General features: G+C 42.9%; 2 long non-coding RNA genes across 6 annotated transcripts in view; one reads left to right on the forward strand and one right to left on the reverse strand.

The window, feature by feature from the left end:
* Nucleotides 1–5,784, reverse strand: part of LOC129640754 (uncharacterized) — a 36,922-nt gene extending 31,138 nt beyond the window's left edge. For both annotated transcript variants that reach the window (XR_008708957.1, XR_008708956.1), the window contains exon 1: nucleotides 5,600–5,784. This is a non-coding gene — a long non-coding RNA (uncharacterized LOC129640754). The remainder of the gene's footprint in view (nucleotides 1–5,599) is intronic.
* Nucleotides 5,785–5,980: 196 nt separating this feature from the next.
* Nucleotides 5,981–12,400, forward strand: LOC129640768 (uncharacterized). 4 transcript variants are annotated; one of them, XR_008708976.1, is made up of 5 exons: nucleotides 5,981–6,190; nucleotides 8,716–8,770; nucleotides 10,224–10,312; nucleotides 10,945–11,022; nucleotides 11,652–12,400. It is a non-coding gene; the product is annotated as an uncharacterized LOC129640768 (long non-coding RNA). The 4 variants fall into 4 exon arrangements; XR_008708977.1 differs by lacking the exon at nucleotides 10,945–11,022; XR_008708978.1 differs by lacking the exon at nucleotides 8,716–8,770.
* Nucleotides 12,401–22,934: the final 10,534 nt, after the last annotated feature.

Here is a 22,934-nt window from a genome sequence, read left to right on the forward strand (position 1 = left end):
TCTGTAAAATGCTGAAAAACAAATAACCACCAACCTGGAATTCTATACTCAACAAAAATACTCTTCGAAAGTGAAAGCAAAATAGAGACTTTGAGGGCAAATGGAAATGAGACAACTCATCACCCACACACATGCACTAAAAAAATATTCAGGCAGTGCTTTGGGAAAAAGAAAAGTAGTCTCTGACGGAAATATAAAAAACAAGTAGAGACCAACAACGAGGTAACTGTGAGGGTAAATATTAACTCTACAAAACAATGATGTTAACGCCAAATATATATCTAACAGTTCAAAGTGTAACAGTGACAGGAGGAAACAGTCGAGTCAGGGAGGCAGTAAAAGTACTAAGTTAGTCTTGAGTGTAAAACACATGCTGTGTCTGCAAATGTGCACCTAACAACCTGACAGAGGAGCACAGAACTAGAGAAACACTTCATAGCTTTAAAAGAAGGCAAGAGCAAAGAACACAGACTAGGTGGGACAAACAGAAAACACACAGCAGCATGGTGTCTACACACTGAATATCAACATTATACACAGAGCAAATACTCTCATTAAAAGATAAAGTGTCAAACTGATTCCAATGAAAACTGTACACTATTCACAGAGCTACATGTTAAGATGGAATATCTTTTAGACAGGTGAACCTAAAAGAGACCTAGGCCAACAAGGACAGAAAACTGATGTGGCAATATCACTGTCAAATAGTCTCTAAAGAAAGAAGCATTATTAGTGATAAAAAGGAGCATCTCATACTGACACAAGTTCAGTCTAGCAAGAAGATGAGGATTCTAAATTAACATAACCTCAAAATATCAATACATAAAAACTGACAGAAATAGAAAAGGAGTAACAGCCGAGTTCATAATCCCAGTGGGAGACGTTAAAGACACATCTCTCGTGGAACGGCCCCCTGGTATGTAGTCACCTGCAGCCATGAAGTACCTGAAATGCGGCTGGCTCTACAATGAGATGTGCTGCAAGCCTGAAACACACACTGGATTTTAAAGACTTAGCATGAAAAAAAGAATGTGAACTATTTCATTAGGTTTTATCATGTTGATTACACACTGAAATGATATTTTATGTGTGCTAAAATAAAATATATACAGGTAATTTCACCTACTTCTGCTTTTACTCAACGTGGCTACTGGAATCTGAATTACATGAGTGACAAGCCTGATCTGACTGATACACATGGAACATTGCATCCCACTGATACATATTATTTTCAAGAGCCCAACGAACATATAACAAAAAGAATATATATTGGGCCATTAGGAAAGCTCAAATTATTTCAAAGGACTGAAATAATGCAGGGTATACTTAGGGACTGCAACGGGCTGACGGTTTATGGGCCCTCAAACTTCACCCGGCAGGTGGTGATGATCCTAGGAGGCAGGCACTCTGGGAGGGGTCAGGCCAGGGGGGAATGGGCTCCTGTGCTGCGAGAACAGGGAGAAGAAGCAGGCAGTCTAGGAACCAGGAAACAGGCCTCACCAGATGAGGCACCTGCTGGTGAGCTTGGGACTCCCCAGCCTCCAGGCCTACAAGAAACAACTTTCTGTTGTTTATCAGCTAGTCTACGGGATTTATAACAGTAGCCCAAAAAGACGAAGACAGGGCTCTTCATGGAATTAAGCTAGAAATCAAAAAAGGGTCACTAGAAAAACCTCCCCAAACATTCAGAAGTTAAATGACATACTGCTTGAAGAATTTCCTGATTAATAATTTTAAAAAACACAATGAAAATTAGAAAATACTTTTCCTTAAAAGATAATGAAAATCTGGCTTATTCAAACTTGTGGGATGCAGCGAACTATGTTTAGAGGGTAACTTAAAGCCTTAAACACGTATACTGGAAAAGAAGGAAGGCTAAAAATCAATTAAGCCTCTCTCCCAAGAAACCAGAAAAAACACCATAGCGAATGAAACACAAGGCAGATGGGAAAAAAAAAAAAAAAGAGCAGAAAACAAGGAAACAGAAAGCAAATATGAAGTTTCTTTAAAAAGAAAGCCAAAAGTTGGCACTTTGAAAGGAATGATAAAACTGATAAACCCCTAGAAAGACTTATTAAGAAAAAGAGACAAAGCACAAATCACCAGCATCAAGGATTTTTAAAAGGGGAGACAACACATCTTGCAGATAAGAAAAATATTATGAACCACAGTTCACTTACTAATTGGAGAGGCTGCTCATCTCAATAAATTCCTAGCAGGGGGAGAATGCTTTACTGAAATAGACCCAAGAAGACATACAATATGAGAAAATTTTATTTGCATGAAAAAAATTACATCTGAAATTAAAAGCCTCCCCACAATGAAACCAACTGGTTTTGCCAATCAACTCTTCCAAAATTCTAGGGAAGAAAACAGTCATCTCACAGGAATTCTTGCAGTAAACAAGGAACACTCTCCAACCTTGTTTTATAAGACTAGCATAACCTTGATACTAAATCCAACCAGGAAGAAGTACAAGAAAGTAAAATTACAGACTCTGAGTATAGATGAAATAATCCTAAATAAAACACTAAGAAATAAAGTCCAACTGAAGGAGAATACATTGAGATCAGGTTGGGGTTGTTTTAGAATCACAAAATTTTTAAAAGTTAAATCACCACATAAAAGAAAAATCACCTGTTTCAAAATCTGCAGAAGATAAACTTAAGAATTTTTAATGTAATAATTTTAGCTCATGACTAAGAAAAAACTGCTTAGTAAACTAACAGAGAAGAATTTACATATTTTGATAAAAATATCTACAAAAAAGCTAATATCCTGTGTGATGGTGAAATAGTGAAAGCTTTTCCTCTGATAATTGGACAGAGACAAGGATACTTATTCTCACTACTTCTGTTCACCACTGTACTGGAGATCCTAGTCCATACAATAAGTCAAGAAAAAGGAAAGGGTTATCACAGTTGCAAAGGGGAAAAAAAGAACTTATTTGCAGACATAATTGTGTATACATAAAAAAATACAATTAGAATGATTTGAAGTAAGTGGATTTACCAAGGGAATATAGAAAAGTCGATTCTATCTCTATTAGGAATTTATGGCACTGAAAATATCAAGTTATCTAATTAAACATGTGCAAGACATACAGCAAACTATAAACTTCTAAGATAAATAAGATCTAAAAAAATGGAGAGCTATCTGTATTGTGTTCATGGATTATAAAAATAACATAAAAGGCACACACACACACAGAGTTAATCGTGTGAGGCGATGCGTATGTGGGGCAATCATTCCACGACGTCTATGGGCATCAAGTCATCACAATGTAGACTTGAAATACACAAAAAATGTATCTGTCAATGACTCCTTAGTGAAGCTGGGGGTCTAAAATCAGCGCCTGGCACCTGGTAGCTGGCAGGTGTGGGAACCCGGGTTCACGTGCAGGATGTACACACTCTTAATCACAGGTGAGACTTGAGGCAACCCAGCAACTCTCCATTTTTTTCTCTGTTTTGCTCTGTTCCCCTTGCCATTTGTGTTTAACAGATACCCAGTATCGAGTGAGCAGCGTCAATGCAGCAATAATGTTTCCCCATCTAAGGCGGGAGCATGTAACACCAACAGACTTCCCATCGCCCCGAGATAACTGGGGTGCCCCATCACAACAGAAAGCAAAGAAACACGACAGTCCCCGAGAGAGAGCTGCCCCACGGCAGGGGGAACTAGGTCCACCAGACGTCCCAAGGGGACCCCCAGGGGCTTGGAGCCCAGGCTGGGCCCCTCAGCTTGAGGCCACACTTGCCTTTCCACCATTCTGGGGGTCCTGGCAGAAGAAAGCCAGGCCAAGGAAGGGGGAGGGTGTGGCCGGCCTGTGGGACTCAGGGCAGGACTGACTTGGGTCTGTGCTGGGCTCCACGTCCAGTCACCACCCTTGGAGTGTACAAAGCTCTTGGGATCATTGTAGGTTTTTGGCAAAAAAGCAATGGAGCTGAAGTCACTTAGGATGGCTTTTAAGGAAAAAAATCCTCACTGAGGATTCCCTCAGCGCCAGCCTCGACCCCTAGTGAGATGCAGACTCCTGGTCATCCATGGCTGTGCCCGCAGCCCACCAGCTCCAGGAAAGGACTCCGCCTTCTCTTCTCTGTGTGCCATGAACCTGCACAGTGGGCCTTCAGAACCTCAGGAGACTCACCCCACCCCCACTGTAGCCAGAACCCTCCCCAGGCATTAAAACAGCTGTGGAGTCACTTTGGCCCAAGCCCTGGTTACGGATCCCTGGAGCCCACTACAGCCTCTACAGCATGATTAATCAGGCCCTTTATACACAGATTCCTGCCTGTCAGATCTGAGCTTTGGATTCATGGTCAGCTCTGTCCCTCCCGTGGCAGCCAGGTGGGCCGCAATGCAGACAAAGGAGCTCAGGAGCTGAGTGTCAAGGGAAGCACTGAAAGGACAGTGATGGATGCAACCTGTTGCAAACTGAAGGAGGGTCCCTGCATGCCTCAGAAACGGCCTCTGGTGTGCAGGTGTGGAGGAGAGCCCCCACAGTGCAAAGCAAAGAGAGGTACTCAGGGGCAAAGGCTCTTGGCCTCTCCGGTAGCAGCTCCAGGTGGTAGCTCGTGAACAGTGGACAGCCAATGTGGTCACATGAGCGTGACACTTATTCCCTTACAAAGAAAGAGAAAGGGGGCAGGGTGTGGGAGTACCCGGAGGGTGTGGTGGGGGGGATGAAGAGAGGTGTCCCTCCTCTCTTCAGTGCAAATTGCTTTTGTGAGTCTCAGAGCTGCCAGAAGGCAGTTACCAAGTCAGGTCCCCACAGTATCCAGTGTGGGCTGGGTGCCTTAGCCCCCGTCACATGGACAAGCCACACCACATGGCTTCCCTGAGTTCTAACAGAAGATCTGGGGGGTTTGTCTAGGTACACACTTCCTTACTGTAGCTGTGTTACCCACTTCTGTGAGCCCCCGTTTTGTCCTCTAGATAAAGGACATCAATTGCTACCTTAGCAGGTTGCCAGCTTAATCCCATGAAGACTAATTAGGGTCTACAATTAATTAATCCTACAATTAATATCTGGCCTTAAGAGATATCAATGAATAGCTGGCCTTAAGAGATATCAATGAATAGCTGGCCTTAAGAGATACTGGGCTTCCCTGATAGCTCAGCTGGTAACGAATCCTCCTGCCATGAGGAGACCCTGGTTTGATTCCTGGGCTGGGAACGCTGAGCCGCTACAGAAGGGACAGGCTACCCACTTCAGTATTCTTGGACTTCTCTTGGGGCTCAGCTGGTAAAGAATCTTCCTGCATTGCAGGAAACCTGGGTTCAATCCCTGGACTGGGAAGATCCCCTGGAGAAGGGAAAGGCTACCCACTCCAGTATTCTGGCCTGCAGAATTCCATGGACTGTATAGCCCATGGGGTTGCCAAGAGTTAGACACGACTGAGGGACTTTCACTTCACTTTCAAGAGACATGACCTGAATCCAGATTAAACTGGAGTCTCCCAGTGTCATCTGGCATTTCTTCCCTGAAGCCAGCCAAAATTCACATAGGAGCATTTCCAGGGTCTCCACGTAGCCAGCTGGACAGAAAATCCAGTGTGGTTCAAACAAGCTGACAGACAAGCAGGAGAGGACTCACGGGCAGATGGCCTCCCTCCGGTCTCAGGGGAGCTCCGGGACCACAGCAGGAACCGGCGCTCTCAACCCCCGGGCTCAGCAGCGCCCTCCTTCTCAGGCCGGCGGCTCTGCCCTGACGGGCGCAGGAAGGCCACCAACTGCCCCAGGCTGAACTCACTCCCCTCCCAGGGCTGTAGCCTGACCTCACCCGGCCTCACCCCTTCCGGCAGAACCAGCCCTCCTCTTCCCTTGATTCCAGTGTGAGGCCCGGCCCTGGGCCCTGATTGGTCACCGCCCCAGTCCTGAGCCACTCACGGTGGCCAGGGAGGATGGAACACACCGATTGGCCAGGTCCAGGTCATGTGACCATACTCTCCAGGATACGTGCGAGCTGCTCACCTTGTGTCCGGGGTAGAGAGAGTGTGATGCCCCCAGAGCAGAACTGAGAGTCCAGTCCATGTGTCCGTGTGCTCAGTGTCCTGGGACGTGCCTGCACATCCTCTCTACACACCGCTTTGTCCTCTGCAGACAAAATATTCATGACACACCTCTTCCTTTCCCAAGCGCTGTTTCACACACCCACATTCAAGGGAGCAAGACCTCCTGTTTGAAGGTAGGTTTGGAGATCCTCTCTTAACCTCTGGACTTGTTTCTTGTATTGCTACCACTGCTACTGCCAAGTCACTTCAGTCGTGTCTGACTCTGTGCGACCCCATAGACGGCAGCCCACCAGGCTCCCCTGTCCCTGGGATTCTCCAGGCAAGAACACTGGAGTGGGGTGCCATTGCCTTCTCCAGTTTCTTATACTGTTAGAATAATTTATTCAGTCTAAAAACCCCCCACAAGCACCACCATATGCTTGCTGCTTTGCCTATTCAGGATTCTTAGCTGTTCTGACAGAGAAGGCAATGGCAACCCACTCCAGTACTCTTGCCTGGAAAGTCCCATGGGCAGAGGAGCCTTGTAGGCTGCAGTCCATTGGGTCGCGGAGAGTCGGACAGGACTGAGCGACTTCCCTTTCACTTTTCTCTTTCATGCATTGGAGAAGGAAATGGCAACCCACTCCAGTGTTCTTGCCTGGAGAATCCCAGGGACAGGGGAGCCTGGTGGGTCTATGGGGTCGCACAGAGTCCGACATGACTGAAGCAACTTAGCAGCAGCAGCTGTTCTGAGGGCATGGCCCAGGGACCTCCCAAAGGGAATGCATTTTGTCCAAGGAAGCACCTGAGAGGCTGAATCACTGAATCACTTTGCTGTACACCTTAAACAAACAAATTATTATAAATCAACAATACCTCAATTTAAAGAAAAGATATTCCCTCATCAAAAATTGTTCCAAATTTTGTAAAGTTTTTCCTTCAATTGTTGGTTTTTAATATGTGTCTAATTGGTTTGGTGGTGTTTTGTGAGGTAGGGATCCAACTTACCTTCCCACATGGATACCAGATTGTCCCAATGGGACGATTCCTTTGTCCTTGAATAATTGAATATTTTTTAATTTAATAATGGAAATTATTAAATTAAATTATTGAATTAATTTAATAATTAAATATTAAATTATGTATTATATTAATATTATAAAGTAATCTATTATATTGATTAAATTAACTATTGAATTAATTTATTTAAATTAATATTTAATTTATTTTAATTTAAATAATATTTCAATTATTGTGCTTGATTTATTCATATTTTCTATTTGTTCCTGGTTCAGTCTTTAGAAGATTGTACTTTTCTAAGAATTTGTCCTTTTGTTCCAGGATATCCATTTTCTTGTCATGCAGTTATTTCTAATTGTCTCTTATGACCCTTTGTCTTTCTTTGTGGTCTGTTGTAACGTCTCCTTTTTCATTTCAAGTTGCTTTGAGTCTTCTCCTTGTTTTTCTTGATGAGTCCGGCTAATGATTTGTCAAGTTTGTTTATGTTCTCCAAGACGTATCTTATTGTTTTATTCATCTTTGCTCGTGTTTCCTTCATTTCCATTTATTTCTGCTCTGATCTTTATGATTTCTTTCCTTCTGCTAACTTTGGAGGTTTTGTGGCCATTTTCCTCTTTTTCTAGGTTCTTTAGGTGTTAGATTAGGTTGTTTATTTGATGTTCTTTTCATTTCTTGAGGTAGGCTTCTTGTATTGCTATAAACTTCCCTCTTAGCATTGATTTATTGCGTCACATAGGTTTTGGGTTGTCATTTATTCATTGCCATTTGTTTTTAGGTATTTTTAAATTTCCTCTTTGATTTCTTCAGTGACCTGTTTGATTTCTCCATGTGTTTGTGTTTTTTACAAATTTTCCTATAAATGATCCCTAATCATGTATCAGTGTGATCAGAAAAGATGCTTGCTGTGATTTCAGTTTCTTAAATTTTGCAAGGCTTGATTTGTGACCCAAGATGTGATCCATTCCAGAGAGTGTTTCATGTGCACTTGAGGAAAAAAAAAATGCATTCTGCTGTTTGGTGATGGAATATGCTAAAGATATCAATAAGGTCCATCTAGTCTAATGTGTGATTTAAGGCTTATGTTTCTATATTAATTTTCTTTGTGGATGATCTGTCCATTGGTATAAGTGGGGTGGTAAAGTCCCCTAGTATTATTTTCTTACTGTCGATTCCCTGTTTTATGGTTATTTGTATTTGTCTTACGTATTTAGGTGCTCTTGTGTTGGATGTGTGTGTATTATTATTGCACTATCCTCTTCCTGGATCTTGTAAGTGTCTTCCTTGAGTGTCTTTCCTTGTCTCTTGTAATAGTCTTTATTTAAAAGTCTATTTTATCTGAGATGAGAATTGCTACTCCAGCTTTCTTTTGATTTCCATTTGCATGGAATACCTTTTTTCCAGGCCCTCCGTTTTAGTCCGTGTGTGTCCCTAGGTCTGAGGTGGATGTATTATGGACACCATTTATATGGGGCTTGTTTTTGTTTCCATTCAGCCAGTCTGTGTTTCAGTTGGACCATTTTATCCATTTATAGGTAAGGTAATTATTGCTATGCATGATACTATTATTTACTTTATTATTCTGTTTTTTTTCCATGTCTATTCACTCCCTTCTATTTCCTGCCTAGAGAGCATCCTTTAATATTTGTTGTAAAGCTGCTTTGGTGGTGCTGAATTTTTTAACTTTTGCTTATTTGTAAAGGTACTGAGTTCTTTGAATCTGAGTGAGGTCGTAGCTGGTTGGAGTAGTCTTGCTGGTAAGTTTTTCCCTTTCATAACTTTAAGTATATCATGCCACACCCTTCTGGCCTGCAGCGTTTCTTCAGAAAGATCAGCTGTTAAACTTATGGGGATTCCCTTGTTATTTGTTGCTTTTCCCTTTCTGCTTTTACCATTTTCTCTTTTTGCTAAGTTTTTCTTAGTTTGATCAGTATATGTCTTGGCATGTTTCTCCTTTGGTTTACCCTGTGTTGGACTCTGTGCTTCTTGGACCTGGGTGTGTTTCCTTCAACAATATAGGGAAATTTTCAGTCATTGTTTCTTCAAGGGAGAGTTTATCTTTCTCTCTTCTCCTTGAATTCCTATAATGTGAATGTTAGTATGTTTGATATCCACCAAATGGCCTTAAACTATCCTCAATTTTTTGGCTTATTTTCTTCTTTTTGGTGCTCAGATCGGGTGATTTCCACTACTCTGTATTTCTTTGTCTTTTTTTTTAAATATAAATATTTATTTTAATTGGAGGCTAATTACTTTACAGTACGGTAGTGGTTCTGCCGTACATTGACATGAATCCGCCACGGGTGCACATGTGCTCCCCGTCCTGAGGCCCCGCCCCCTCCCTCTGGGTCAGCCCAGTGCACCGGCACTGCTCTGTGTGTCAGCTTACTGATCTGTCCTCTGAGTCATACAATCTCTTGACTCATCTGCTGTATTTTTCGTGTCAGTTATTGTATTCTTCCATTATAATCAGTTCTTTTTTATACTTATTGCCTCTTTGTGGAGTTCTCACTCTGTTCTTTCATGCTTCCCCTGATAGAAGTCAATATCTTTTATTCGTTTATTTAATGGGTCCACTGGGGCTTGCTGTGTCATTGGCTTTCTCTAGTTGCATAGAGTGGGGGCTGCACTCAGTTTTGGTGTGTGGGCTTCCCATCGTTCTGTCTTCTCTTGTGGAGCACAGGCTCTAGGGTACATGAGTTCAACAGCTGTGACATGCAGCTTTACTTGCCCCGCAGCCTGGGATCTTAGTTCCCAGACCACAGGTTGAACCCTTGTTGCCTACATTGTCCGGAAAATCTTAACAAATGAACCAGCAGGGAAGACCCAGTAAATATCTTTATGACCCTTACTTTGCAGTCATTTGATGTAGATTATTTATCTCCATCTTGTTTAGTTCTTTTTCTGAGTTTATGTCTTAGCTGTTCATTTAGCATAGATTCTTTGTCTCTTTATTTTGCCTTTTTGTTTCTATGCATTAATATTAGGTAGATGAACTATGTCTCCATGTTGAATAAGTGGATGTTTGTAGAGTGTCTCCTAGGCGGCCCAAAGGAACAGCTCCCCCAGGTCACCAGAGACAGGAAATCCAGGGTGTCTCCTGTGTAGGCTGAGTTTGGTGTTCTGTTAGATGGACCTGCATTTGCTTTGGGCATGCTGGTGGGTCTGGCTGGCCCCCAGTGCAGCTGAATGTAAGCCCCACCTCAACAGTTGCAGGTGTACTTCTGGCTGGAGCTGACCTGGAGTGGGACTCACCTTGAGGGGATGCAAGTCACAGCTGAGTCCACCCACCGTGAATGGTAGGAAAGGAGGCGATTGTGTGGGAATCCAGGCCCTTGAGGGCAAAGCCATTTTGGAGGAGCGTTGTGGGCGTGGCTGGGCTGGGTATGTCTGTTCCACAGGGAACACAGAGACATAGCAGGGCAAGCAGTGCTAGCAAGGTAAGTGAGGAATGTCAGAAAAGTCTCCTTCTAGCACTGGGACAGCTGGGTACAGGGAGGATTTTTTTAAATGTCAAGGTATTTCATCCCTGGATAAAGTTTCAAGAAATCCTTGCCCCTTTGGCACGTGTCCTAAAATTAGTATATAATTCTATTTCCCATGTGACCTGTGGCTACATTGAGCATCATTACCGGCAACATTCAGCGTCAGTAAGTTTGGCACTAACCTACTAAGCATGGGGTCTTGGCTTACCACAGCCCCCAGCTCTCTCCCAGACGTAGCTCTGCTGGTTTCAAATCAAGATATGGGGGCTTGTCTTCCTCATTCAGGTCACCAGGGCTCAGGTGCTCAGCATGTCCTCCCAGGGAAGATACCAAGTTGGTAATGTCCCCTCCTAATTCTGGGTCACCCATCAGGAGTATGGGTCCTGACTAGACTCTATCTCTCCCTTCCAATGCATCTCCATATTGTTTTTTCTTTACAACCTTAGTTGTGGAAGAGCTACTCTGCTAATTTTCAAGTTGGCATCTGGGTTTTCCATGTGAGGAAGCTCTCAGAATAAAATAGAGTAAGTGTCTCAAAAAGTGCCGTTTCAGTTTCTGTGGAAGCTGTCTCCTTGTGTAAGTCAGTGGTTCTCAAAGTGTCATCACTGGACCAGCCGTGTTAGCATCACCTGGGAAGTGGTTAAAACTGGAGTTTCTTAAGGTCCACCCTGATCTACTGTATGAGATGCTCTGAATCATTCCTCCAAGCCATACACATGCTCAATCCTAAATTAACCTGAAACACATCTCCCCCAAGGTTCTGGGCCCACCGTGCCCCTTAGCTTTAACCAGGCACTACTGTTCTGCAATTCTGAGGAATTTTAGGAATTTGGGGGGCATGTTTCACCACTCTCACTTGGAAGATACTAAGGAATATCTAATAAGTTGGACACGATACTTCTCTCTCGTCACCCAATGTGAGAGTTCTTAGTACATAAAGTAAAAATAAAGAACAATTTGATTGGTAAAGAAAATCCTACAGCAGGTTGGAAAGGTGCAGATGCTGCATTAAGATCAAGGTCTTGTACAAGGTTCATGGGAGTACAGGATGTACAGATATTTTGTAAACTTCATGGAAAAGAAACAAGGGTGGAGCAGAGTAGCCACTGGGCTTCAGTGACCCCCTACTGCTTAGCTGTGCACCTTCCTGCAGGTGTGATCACCACTGAACCCTGGGAAGAGCACTTCACACCTTGAACTGTGAGGCTCCCCAGCAGGCTGGCCTGTGACCTCCTGGGCACCATCACCTTCTGCTGCTTCCTGAACTGGCCATGTTTTCTCCCTCTGCCTTCATCTCCTCTGCCTTATCGCCTCGTCTTTTGTGGGGTTGCCAGTACCTTGTGGTCTGTGCTGGGCCAAGGAAGACGCACGTTTGCACTTCTGAACCCTACTGGCCACCTGATGACACATCATCCTCCCGTGATCGTTAACTCTGACCCTGATGGGAGAGAGCTGTGTTCACTCACCACTGATGTACTCTCTTTTAGCTAAAGAAGGAATCCGTTCTAATCATGCTTTTTAGGTGGCTGGATTTACCAAACAGAAATACACGAATCCCAGTTAAATTTGAATTTTTGGGAAACAATGAAAACTTTTTTTTCTTTTTTTAGTAGAAGTCCATCTCCTGCAATACTTGGGATGTACTTATACTAAAAAATTATTCACTGAGAACCAAATTTAACTAGATGTCTTGTGTTTTACCTGACAGGCTTACTCCCAAGGTAAAGGGGTTCCCATTTTAGCTTCCCATCCTAGGAGTGGCACTTTGTCTTAGAAAGGAATGTATTTAGTCATCAAAATAAGGTCAGACTTACCTGCACGCCAGCCATGACTTGTGACATATTGATCACATGTTGAAATGATAATACTTTTTGTTTACTGGATTAAAATATAATTTGAAAATTAATTTCATCTGCTTCTTTATGTTTTTAAATGTGGTTACTAGAAAATTTAAGGTATTATATGGAGCTTGAGTTTGTAGTCCATAGTACACTTCACTGGATAGCTTTGGCCTAGAGCAAAAGCCATGCTGGGGGACCTAACGACCATCGGGCTGGGAGTGGGGCACCCCTCTCCCCAGAAAGAGTTAGACTCTCCCCTTTGGAGTCGTTTGTGGCTGAACTGGTCGGGGGCATACAGATTCCTTGAGTGTAGTTTGTCTTTACAAAGATTTTATTGTTTGAATTTTTCAGTTCTGACCAAATCTTGGTGGTTTTTGATTGACGAGAGACCAAACAGGCCTGGAGTGCATTTCCTGTTAAGTATATTTGTAGCAGGGTGCTTCCCAGGTGACTCTGGTGGTATAGAACCCATCTGCCAATTTAGGACACACCGAAGACTAGGGATAAAAGTTTGATCCCTAGGTCAGGAAGATCGCCTGGAGGAGGGCAAGACAACCCACTCCAGTATTGTTGCATGGAGAATCCCATGGACAGAGAATCCTGGTGGGCTACAGTCCATAGGGATGCACTGAGTCGGACATGCCTGAAATGACTGAGCACACACGTGTATTTGCAGTTGAATTATGACAGCAGATTGCGACACATGGGAAGAAGCAAGATGGGTGTGGAAAGGGGGTGGTTTGGGAAAGGGTCTGGTTTCTGGAAGCTGTGCCGTGTTGTCCTTTTTACTCCTCTTTTTCTTCTTTTGGTTTTATGATTGCATACTGGTGGTGGCAAGACAACACTGACTGCATTTGCTAGAAGCAGATGTCCCCATTAATTTAGATTTTAGAGACTGAAAATTAAGGAGGATGCATTATGCAATATGAAAGAAGGAAATGAAAATTTCTTTGGCAACATTCAAACTCTGAATATCTCCTGAGTTGGGTTCGTGGAGGTGGAAGTCTTTTTATATAAGTCTTATATAAGATATAAGACAATATCTTAGGATCATAGTTTAGTTGTAGGACTACAATTCTCCTTGATGATTCACTGCTTTCCTCTCCCTACCCCCTAACCTTCTGAAGTTCTTGGAAAGTCAAGAAACAGTAGTGAGAGCAAAGCAAATGAAAATTCAAGAGCTTTCAGAGGCCAAGGGCTTGGTCTCTGGTCAAATAACCTGACCTTTACTCAGTTCCATTTACAATCTCTCTTCTGGGAAGGCTTGGACGGTAAAAGAATCTGCCTACAATGCAGGAGACGTGGGTTCGATCCCTGGGTTGGGAAGATCCCCTACTCCAGTATTCTTGCCTGGAGAATCCCCATGGATAGAGGAGCATGGAGGGCTACAGTTCATGGGGTCGCAAAGAGTCAGACATGACTGAGCAACTAAGCGTAGCACATGCCAAGCACAGCAACTCGGAGAACCTGCTCTTGCTGCAGGATCCACCTTCTGTCCACTTCCACTTTTCCCTGCAGGTCTCACTACCTGCTGATCATGTTGCCAGAGTGTCCCTCATAGGTGTCTTGTCACCAGTTTGAGGGCATGACCTCCAAGATGTCAGGCCAGTGGGAAGTTGATGCCACATACCTTAGCAGCTGGCAGTCTGGTGCATCTGGTGATAATTTCATTAAGCTCAGCCCTCCCCCACCCTAGGTCTTCTTGTTGGCATTGTTGTTAATTTGAGGATTTCTATAGGACACGTGTGACACATGGCGCTTCAGTAAGAGGAGCTGATAGCCTTGGCTGGCAGAATGAGGCATGGGGCTGTGTGCTAGGTTCCATTTTCTGAGAAGGAGAACACCTCAATTTCATGAGGCCTTGAGCTCTCAGACCCAAAGGAGAGAAACCAAGGGTGTAGAAGGTTGACAGGCACTGACTGGAAATCTGTGTGAGAAAGTGTTACTGCTGGCTGTGTCCTGTGTCTCATGCTGAGCGCAGAAAAACTGATGCTTTTGAACTGTGGTGTTGGAGAAGACTCTTGAGTGTCCCTTGGACTACAAGGAGATCCAACCAGCCCACCCTAAAGGAAATCAGTCCTGGGTGTTCACTGGAAGGACTGATGTGGAAGCTGAAACTCCAACATTTTGGCCACCTGATGCAAAGAGCTGACTCATTTGAAAAGACCCTGATGTTGGGAAAGATTGAAGGCTGGAGGAAAAGGGGACCACAGAGGGTGAGATGGTTAGATGGCATCACTGACTCAATGGACATGCTTTGGGTAAACTCCAGGAGTTGGTGATGGACAGGGAGGCCTGGTGTGCTGTGATTCATGGGGTCGCAGAGTCAGATTCGACTGAGCGACTGAACTGACTGACTGACTGACTGACCACCACCATCATCGTGCACGGTCACTGGCCCTTGTTCAAGTCCAACAGGTCCAACTCCCCTTATCCCCTGGCAGCCTTATTCTACTTTGTGTTTGCAGTGGACTTATCTGGACATCTCACAGTGGAATCATAGATTATTTGTCCATTACTGTTTAGCTTGTTTCACTTGGCATATGACTTCAAACTTTACTCAATTTGCAACACATGTCAGAATTTCCTTAGTTGTTAAAAATAAACAGCACACAGGCTCACCATCATGTACAATCGGGGAATTACAAATTAAAATCGTGATCTATCACACCACACCTCTTAGGACTGCTAAACTCCAAATATAAGATAATACTAATTGCTGGAGGGTGAGGAACAACAGCAATTCCTCATTGCTGGTGGAATGCATGTACAGCCCCCATGAGAGACAGTCTGGTAGTTTTCCCCAAAGCTCAACAGGTTTCACCTTGGGATCCAACAATCATGCTTTCAGTATTTACGCAGTTGCTCTGAAATTGTACATCCAAATGCAAACGAGGATGCAGTTTTGCACAGCAGTTCTATTCACAATGGCTACAAACTTGAAGAAATCAGGATATCTTTCAGTAGATGAATGTGCAAGCAAATTGGTGTACACAGATATCAAGGGGACCAGAACACACCACCCCGAATTATGTCTGACATGAGTTAGTTTAGTTTAATTTAAAATAATAATAATAATAAAAGAATCTGAGTAGAGGTTGCCCCCTATTTTTTTTTTAAATGTGTTCCTTTCTTTATGGCCATGCTGTGTCTTCGTTGCTTTGAGAGGGCTTTCCCTGGTTGTGGAGAGCTAGTTCTGCTCTTGTTGCAGAGCATGTGCTCTAGGTGTGCAGGCTTCAGTAGTTGTGGTGCCTGCATGTAGTAGTTGTGGCTCCCCAGCTCTAGAGCGCTGGCTCAGTAGTTGTGGTGCATGAGCTCAGCTGCTCTGAGGCATGTGGGATACTCCTGGATCAGGGATAGAACCTGTGTCCACCGCATTAGCAGGCAGAGTTTTAGCCGCTAGCTCACCAGGGAAGACTGAGGTTACCCTTTTGTGAGGTACATTTACATTTATGAGAGAAATCTCCCTTTGTAAGGGTGTCCCCCTTTGAACCTAGGAGAGGAATAATTACATCTCAAGGAAGGAACACTTACCAGTGAAGAAGTCAGGACTTAAATCTGCAAACAATCATCTGTTTGTTTACTGTGCTTTGCATGATAACCTGCCATAAATGGCCTCTGCCTTCCCCTCAAGGTCTTTCTTCTGTTTGGGGTTGAAGAGCTATTTATGGTGAAGTCTTTGGTCATTTCAGGGAGGACTCAGTTTTCCTTGGCATCTCCTCTCTATGCAAAAGGTATACATGTTCATTAAACTTCTTTCTCCTGATAATTTGTGTTTAATGATGGAGAAGGAGGGCTCAACCAAGAACCTGGAAGGGGAGAGGGAAATTTATTTTCCTCCTATATACATGCAAAGGAATAACACTCAACAGTGGAAAGGAATGAAACATCAACCCTTGAAAGGGATAAATCTTAGATGCACATGGCTAAGTGAAAGAATCCAGTTGAAAAGGCTGCACCCAGTATGACCCCATTGTGACATTCTTGGAAAGGTAAAGCTACATAGATGATAAGCAGATCACGGAGTGGGGAATTGGAAGTGATCGTTTAGGATGGATACCTGTCAATATGCATTTGTCGAAGCCTGTCACTTTATGTAGTGCAAAGGGTCAATCAGAATCTATTCAAATGTACTTACCCATTGTATAAATAAGTCATAGGATGGAATACCAAACACAACAGCATCTCAACATCACTCACTATTCTATCACTATTCAGTTCAGTTCAGTTCAGTCGCTCAGTCATGTCCGACTCTTTGTGACCCCATGAATTGTTGGTGGGAATGTAAATTGACATAGCCACTTTGGGGGGCAGTATGTAGGTTCCTTAAAAAACTGAAAAGAGAACTACCATACCACCCAGTAATCCCACTGGGTTTGCTGAGACTGCCATAATTCAAAAAGACATATGCACGCTCATGTTCATTGCAGCCCTATTTACAATAACTAGGACATGAAATCTGGAGAAGGAAATGGCAGCCCACTCCAGTACTCTTGCCTGGAAAATCCCATGGATGCAGGAGCCTGGTAGATTACAGTCCATGGGGACAGGAAGAGCCAGACAGGACTGAGTGAGTTCACTTTCACTTTTCACTTTCATGCATTGGAGAAGGAAATGGGAACCCACTCCAGTATTCTTGCCTGGAGAATCCCAGAGACGGGGGAACCTGGTGGGCTGCCGTCTATGGGGTTGAACAGAATCAGACACGACTGAAGTGACTTAGCAGCAGCAGGACATGGAATCAACCTAAATGTCCAGCAACTGCGAAATGGGTAAGGGAGAGTGCTACATATATACAGTGTAATATTATGTAGGCATTAAAGGAATGAAAGTGGGTCCTCTGAAGAAATGTGGATGGACGGTCAGTCATAAAGTGAAATGAGACAGAAAAACAAAAACATATATTGTATCTTCATATATATATATATATACACACACACATATATATATATTCGTATATATGAATTTATACGTTTATCTGTCTATCTATAGGCTTCCATAGTAGCTCAGCTGGTAAAGAATCTTCCTGTAATGCCGGAGACCCTGGTTCAATTCCTGGGTTGGCAATATCCCCTAAGAAAGGATAAGCTACCCGTTCCACTATTGTTGGGCTTCCCTTGTGGCTCAGAGAGTAAAGAATCTGCCTGCAGTGTGGGAAACCTGAGTTTGATCCCTGGTTTGGGAAGACACCCTGGAAAAGGGCATGGCAACCCACTCTAGTATCCTTGTGTGGAGAATCCCCTTTGGCAGAGGAGCCTTGCAGGCAACAGAATGAACAGGATTGAGCAGCTAAGCACAGCGTATATGGAAAATGGTGCTGAGGCTCTTATCTCCAGAGCCCACATAGAGGCACAGACACAGAGAAGGACCTCGACGACGCAGCAGGGGAGGGAGGAGGGGCAAAGTGAGAGGCCAGCAGGGACATGCATGCCCTGCTAGGATGTACGTTTCCTGTTGTTGCTTTTGTTTGTTTTTAAATTTCCTTTATTTATTTCTAATAATCCTCAGGTCTTTAACCAGACAGCTAGTGGAGAGCAGCTGTCTAATATACGGAGCTCAGCTTGGTGCTCTCCATTGACCTAAAGAAGAGGAATGAGGGGGTGGGTGGGAAGCTCAAAGGGGAGCAGATATATATGCACATATAAATGATTTACTTCATTGTACAGCAGAGAATAATGTAACATTGTAAAATGACTATAACACAATTTTAAAAAGAGAGAAAACAAATAGGTGGTCCTGGTGCTACGACTCTGCACTCCCAAAGCAGGGAGCCCAGATTTGATTCATAGTCAGGGAACTGTATCCCACAAACTGCAACTGAGACCCAGCGTAGCCAAATTTAAAAAAAAAATGAAAAATTACGAATGCCACAGACAGCATAAAAAATAAAATAGTATCCATATATTTCTGATAAATGTTGTAAAAAATGGGGACATTTCCTTTTCAGGAAAAGTCCTGATGGTTATTAGAAATAAATTAAGGAAATTTAAAAACAAACAAAAAGCAACAACAGAAAACCTATTATGCCAAACAAAAGAAGTCTGACACAAATGCAAACCCATGATCCGGTTTTTATGAAATCCTAGACAATAGATCTAATCTCTCGAAACCAGCAAATCATTGGCTGCCTGGTGTTGATCAAAATGGTTGGGAAAAGGACAAGAGAAGATTTGTGGTGATGGAAACATTCTGTATCTTGCTTGTGGTGGCTGTACATGGGTGTATTTATCTGTCAGAAATCATAAAACTATACCCTTAAATTTTACTGCATGTGGATTATACTAAGGTCATGAAATGATACTTAACATGATTTGTCACTAGAGAAATGCAAGTTAAAACCACAATGAGAAACTATCTCACATCTAAGATAGCTTCAATGTAAAGATCAGAAACAACAGAATATGACAAGAGTGCACAGGATTAACAAGTGGTGGGAGAACGTGGAGACACAGGAACCCTGTATCTTGCTGGGGAGAATGGAAGATGATGTGGCCACTGTGGAAAAAAGTTCACACATTCCTCAAAAAGTTAAAATTGACCTATGAGCTGGCAAAACTGTTAGGGGAAGCACACTAATTGAAACTGCCCACCCTGGCCAGGCACCATAGTAACAATTTGCATGAGTTGTTTTATGACAGGAGATCCTGATAAGGAATACGAAACTAATAAGCCACCACCAACAGGAAGAGTTCGGGAAGGGTTAAAAGGAGACACCGTGTGTCCGTCCACTTCCCAGAATCCCTCTCACTAGCATCCATCTTGGCTGAGCGATGCGTGTGCCACCAGGAAAGACTCTGAATTAGAATGATTGGCCAAAGACCACCCAGAAACTAATCCCATCACCATAAACCCCAAGACTGCGAGCCACGCGGCAGAGCAGTTCTCCTGGGTTCCCTTACCCTACTGCTCTCCACCCGGGTGCCCTTTCCCAATAAAATCTCTTGCTTTGTCAGCACATGTGTCTCCTTGGACAATTCATTTCTGAGTGTTAGACAAGAGCCCAGTTTCGGGCCCTGGAAGGGGTCCTCCTTCCTGAAACAAAACTGCTCTAGGTCTAAACCCCAAAGAATTGCCAGTAGGGACTCCAACAGACACTTGTACACGAATATTCATACCAGCACCATTCACAACAGACAAAAGGGAGATGCAACCCAAACGTTCATCCATGGGCAATGGATAAGCAAAATGCTTTACAAACACAGTTACCCCTCAAACAACACAGATTTGAACTGCACAGGTCCACTTACACCTGTATTTTTTTCAATAAATATATCTATGGCATGTCCCATGGTTTTTGAATCCACAGACATTAAACCGAGGTTATAGAGGGCTGACTGTAAAGTGTACACAGATTTTTGACTACATGGAGGATCTTAATACTTTTTTGCTTTCAGAGAACTAATTTTGTAAAGGGAATGGTGCTCAGAGATATAACTTAATACTTTCATCTCCACCTGCCTACCTCCCATCTTCATTCTGAAGTCTAAGATCTGCCTCAGTATCAGCAGGGCCACAGCCATGACTTTCCGCCTCTACTCTGTTCCTGCAGGTGCCCCCCCCCCACCCCTCCCCCCATAGTAGTCACTGCTTACTGTTTCTCCGGCCCAAACAACGATTCCATTCTTGGCTCCTTCCTTCCACCAGCTCCAGACATGAATTGAAGAAAACAAAGTTGATTCTGTCTTTGAGACATATCTAGTTCTGCCCATACACGAGTACTTGCTTTACTACACTACTGGTACCAGTGACTTCCCTGATAGCTCAGATGGTCAAGAATCTGCATGCCATGTAGGAGACCCCAGTTCGATTCCTGGCTTGGGAAGATCCGCTAGAGAAGGGATAGGCTACCCACTCCAGTATTCTGGCCTAGAGAATTCCATGGAGTGTACAGTCCAGGTGGTTGAAAAGAGTCAGACACGACTAAGTGACTTTCATTCATTCACTCACTGACTCAGTACCAGTGAGCAGGCAAGTAGATTTAAAGTAAATGCTGCTTAATTAACTGCCCATCTAGATGGAATAAAATCGATCCAACAAAAGTCAGTTCCAAGTGAATAGTGAACCTAAGTGGAAAGGAAAGAAAAACCGGTAGATGACATAGGGGAATATCTTCATGACCTCAGGTAGCCAAAAGTCCAAGAGCAGGAATTTGTGTCTGCTGCGTTCATGCCGCATCTCCAGTATAGATGCCCAGTGTTTCCAGAGGGAACATAAAGGAAACTTCAACACCATCTGGAGGAAACTACACACATGCAGGCACTTGGGTCATTGTGAAGACACGCAGTGTTCTTAATGATCAGATTGAATGTCATATAAATGTCACTTCTCGTTAGTCTAACATCTAATGCAATCCTAATTAACAGCCATTCAGCCTGATTTTCAGGATAAACTGATTCTAAGTTTCACATGAAAAATGAGCAAGAATACCTAGGAAAGCCTGAGGGGAAAAAGCCAGGTCCAGTGATGAGGTGTGATAAGGCCTACCAGGAGATAAGACAGATTTTTAAAGGCAGGATTATTATCATTTTTTTTGAAGAATCCAGGCCACTACTGTTACAAGTTTCGTCATTGGCTCGGATACCACTACATAAAACACTATTCCGAAGACTCTTGACTTGTTAGGTGCCTCCCGATTCAGAGATTGGGAGGGCCCTGGGAGGCGCAAACGGAGGTGGCGGCGATCGCCTTAAATCAGAAAGTGGTGGATAAGTTTTTAAAGGTTTGGCCAGAGGGGCAGGGGGCTCGCCAGGGCACCCAGCTGCAGTGCCCTGAAAGCCCCCTCCTTTCTCAGGAGGTAAAGCACAGTCTCCCTCCTTTTCTTCATCAATGGCAGAAAAATATGATCTGCGTAGAAAGTGGAGACCCACCACCATCCACCGCCATAGCCTCCCCCACAGGCTCTCTAACAGCCTCATGACGGGGGTCCAGGACATTTCTAATCACATTCCACAGAACAAAAGCATCTACAGGAACCCTTTTTGGCCCATGTTTCTCTTTCCCTGTTCCGGAGATCTTTTAACTGTTTGGTGACTGAATCTTATGGATGGTCTGATTGGGGATGTTTCTCTTAAGCTCTTAGGAGCATTTTTAGCTTAAAAAGACCAATCTTTATTAGAATGGTATCGGGCTGCTGCCTCTTTTAAATCTTTTTCATCTTGAGGTGAAGTATATTAATTATAAACAATTAACAAATTGCTTTTATTAATAATTTATAATTATTTATGCATTGTCATAAATAAATATATGTATTTATATAATTGTACATTTTAATTAAAGTAATATACTGTAAATATAAGTATTTACAATAAATTTTTGTAATATGTATGTAATGTAAATGATTACAATGTAATTCATAGCTATTATTAAATATTAATCATATATAATGTATATGTATATACATAAGTATAATGAATATCTATATAATAATGTAATAATAGCATTATTTAATAAATGTAATGCATTTATATATTATTAGATTCATAAACACTTATTAATATTAAAATTATATTATTTAATTACAAAATAATAACAATACATTTTAATAAATTAATGTAAATTATTTATATATTTTATTACTAAATCACGTTGGCAATTAATGTAGTGGATTAACCAGATTCATGAGCAGGATCTAAAGCGTCTCTAATCATATTTCATAGAGAAAAGGTGTCAGTGGGGACCTTTTCTGGGCCATGTAAAGTGTAGTAAGTTTTTAGGGGCTTCCCTACCTTTTCCCAGATATCTAGGTTAACAGTGCCCTCTTCTGGAAACCAAGGACATTGCTCTTGTACAAATGTAAAAACGATTGAACATTAGCTTTCTTAAACTTAATTCCTCTTTTGTTTAACAGTTGTAAGATTACTCCTATAAAGAGTTGTCATTCTTTTGACTCACTGTTACCCGTATCAGAAAATTATCTTTTTTACCTCTTCGTCAAAAAGATTTTTACTTCCCACTGTTTTTTACTCTACCTATTTTATGCAGGGGGGTCTGCGGCATCCTGAGTGGGGTCCTAGCCGTCCGAAAAACTGTACAATGGGGGAGACTTACCTTCGGGACCCTGTTTCGGGTGCCACTTTGCGGGGTCCAGCCCCAGTTGGATCCAGGGATTCTCTCAGGAGAACGGTGTCGGCAAATGGAGAAAGTAAAGAAGAGAGATAAAAGGGGAAAAAAATAGGCTTAATCTTCCTTGGTTTACACAGAAAGCCAATAAAGTTCTTAACACAGAACTTGTTCTGTTCACGGAGTCTGCAGGCACCCTCTCAGATGGGGTTAGGACGCAGGACGCCCTCTCCCTGGTGAAGACGCAGGGCGCCTTCCTGATAGGGTCTTAGAAGCCCAGGCAAAAAGTGAACAGAGAGCCCCTGTGTTTTAAGTAGTCATCCTAAAAAAAGAACAGAGAGAAAAAAAGAGTGAAAAGGAAAAAAAAAAAAAAAATGACACAGGGAGACCAAGCTCTGATGAAGCCGGGTCTGTAGCTTTATTTTCAAAAGGAGCTTTTATACCCTAAGTTACACATTTCCAGAAGTGAAAGATACAGAGTTATATAGAGTCAGCTCAACATTACATCAGTTTCACCCTTATCAAAAGCAGGACAT

The sequence above is a fragment of the Bubalus kerabau genome, unplaced genomic scaffold (assembly GCF_029407905.1).
Source record: "Bubalus kerabau isolate K-KA32 ecotype Philippines breed swamp buffalo unplaced genomic scaffold, PCC_UOA_SB_1v2 scaffold_40, whole genome shotgun sequence".
Lineage (NCBI taxonomy): Eukaryota > Metazoa > Chordata > Mammalia > Artiodactyla > Bovidae > Bubalus > Bubalus kerabau.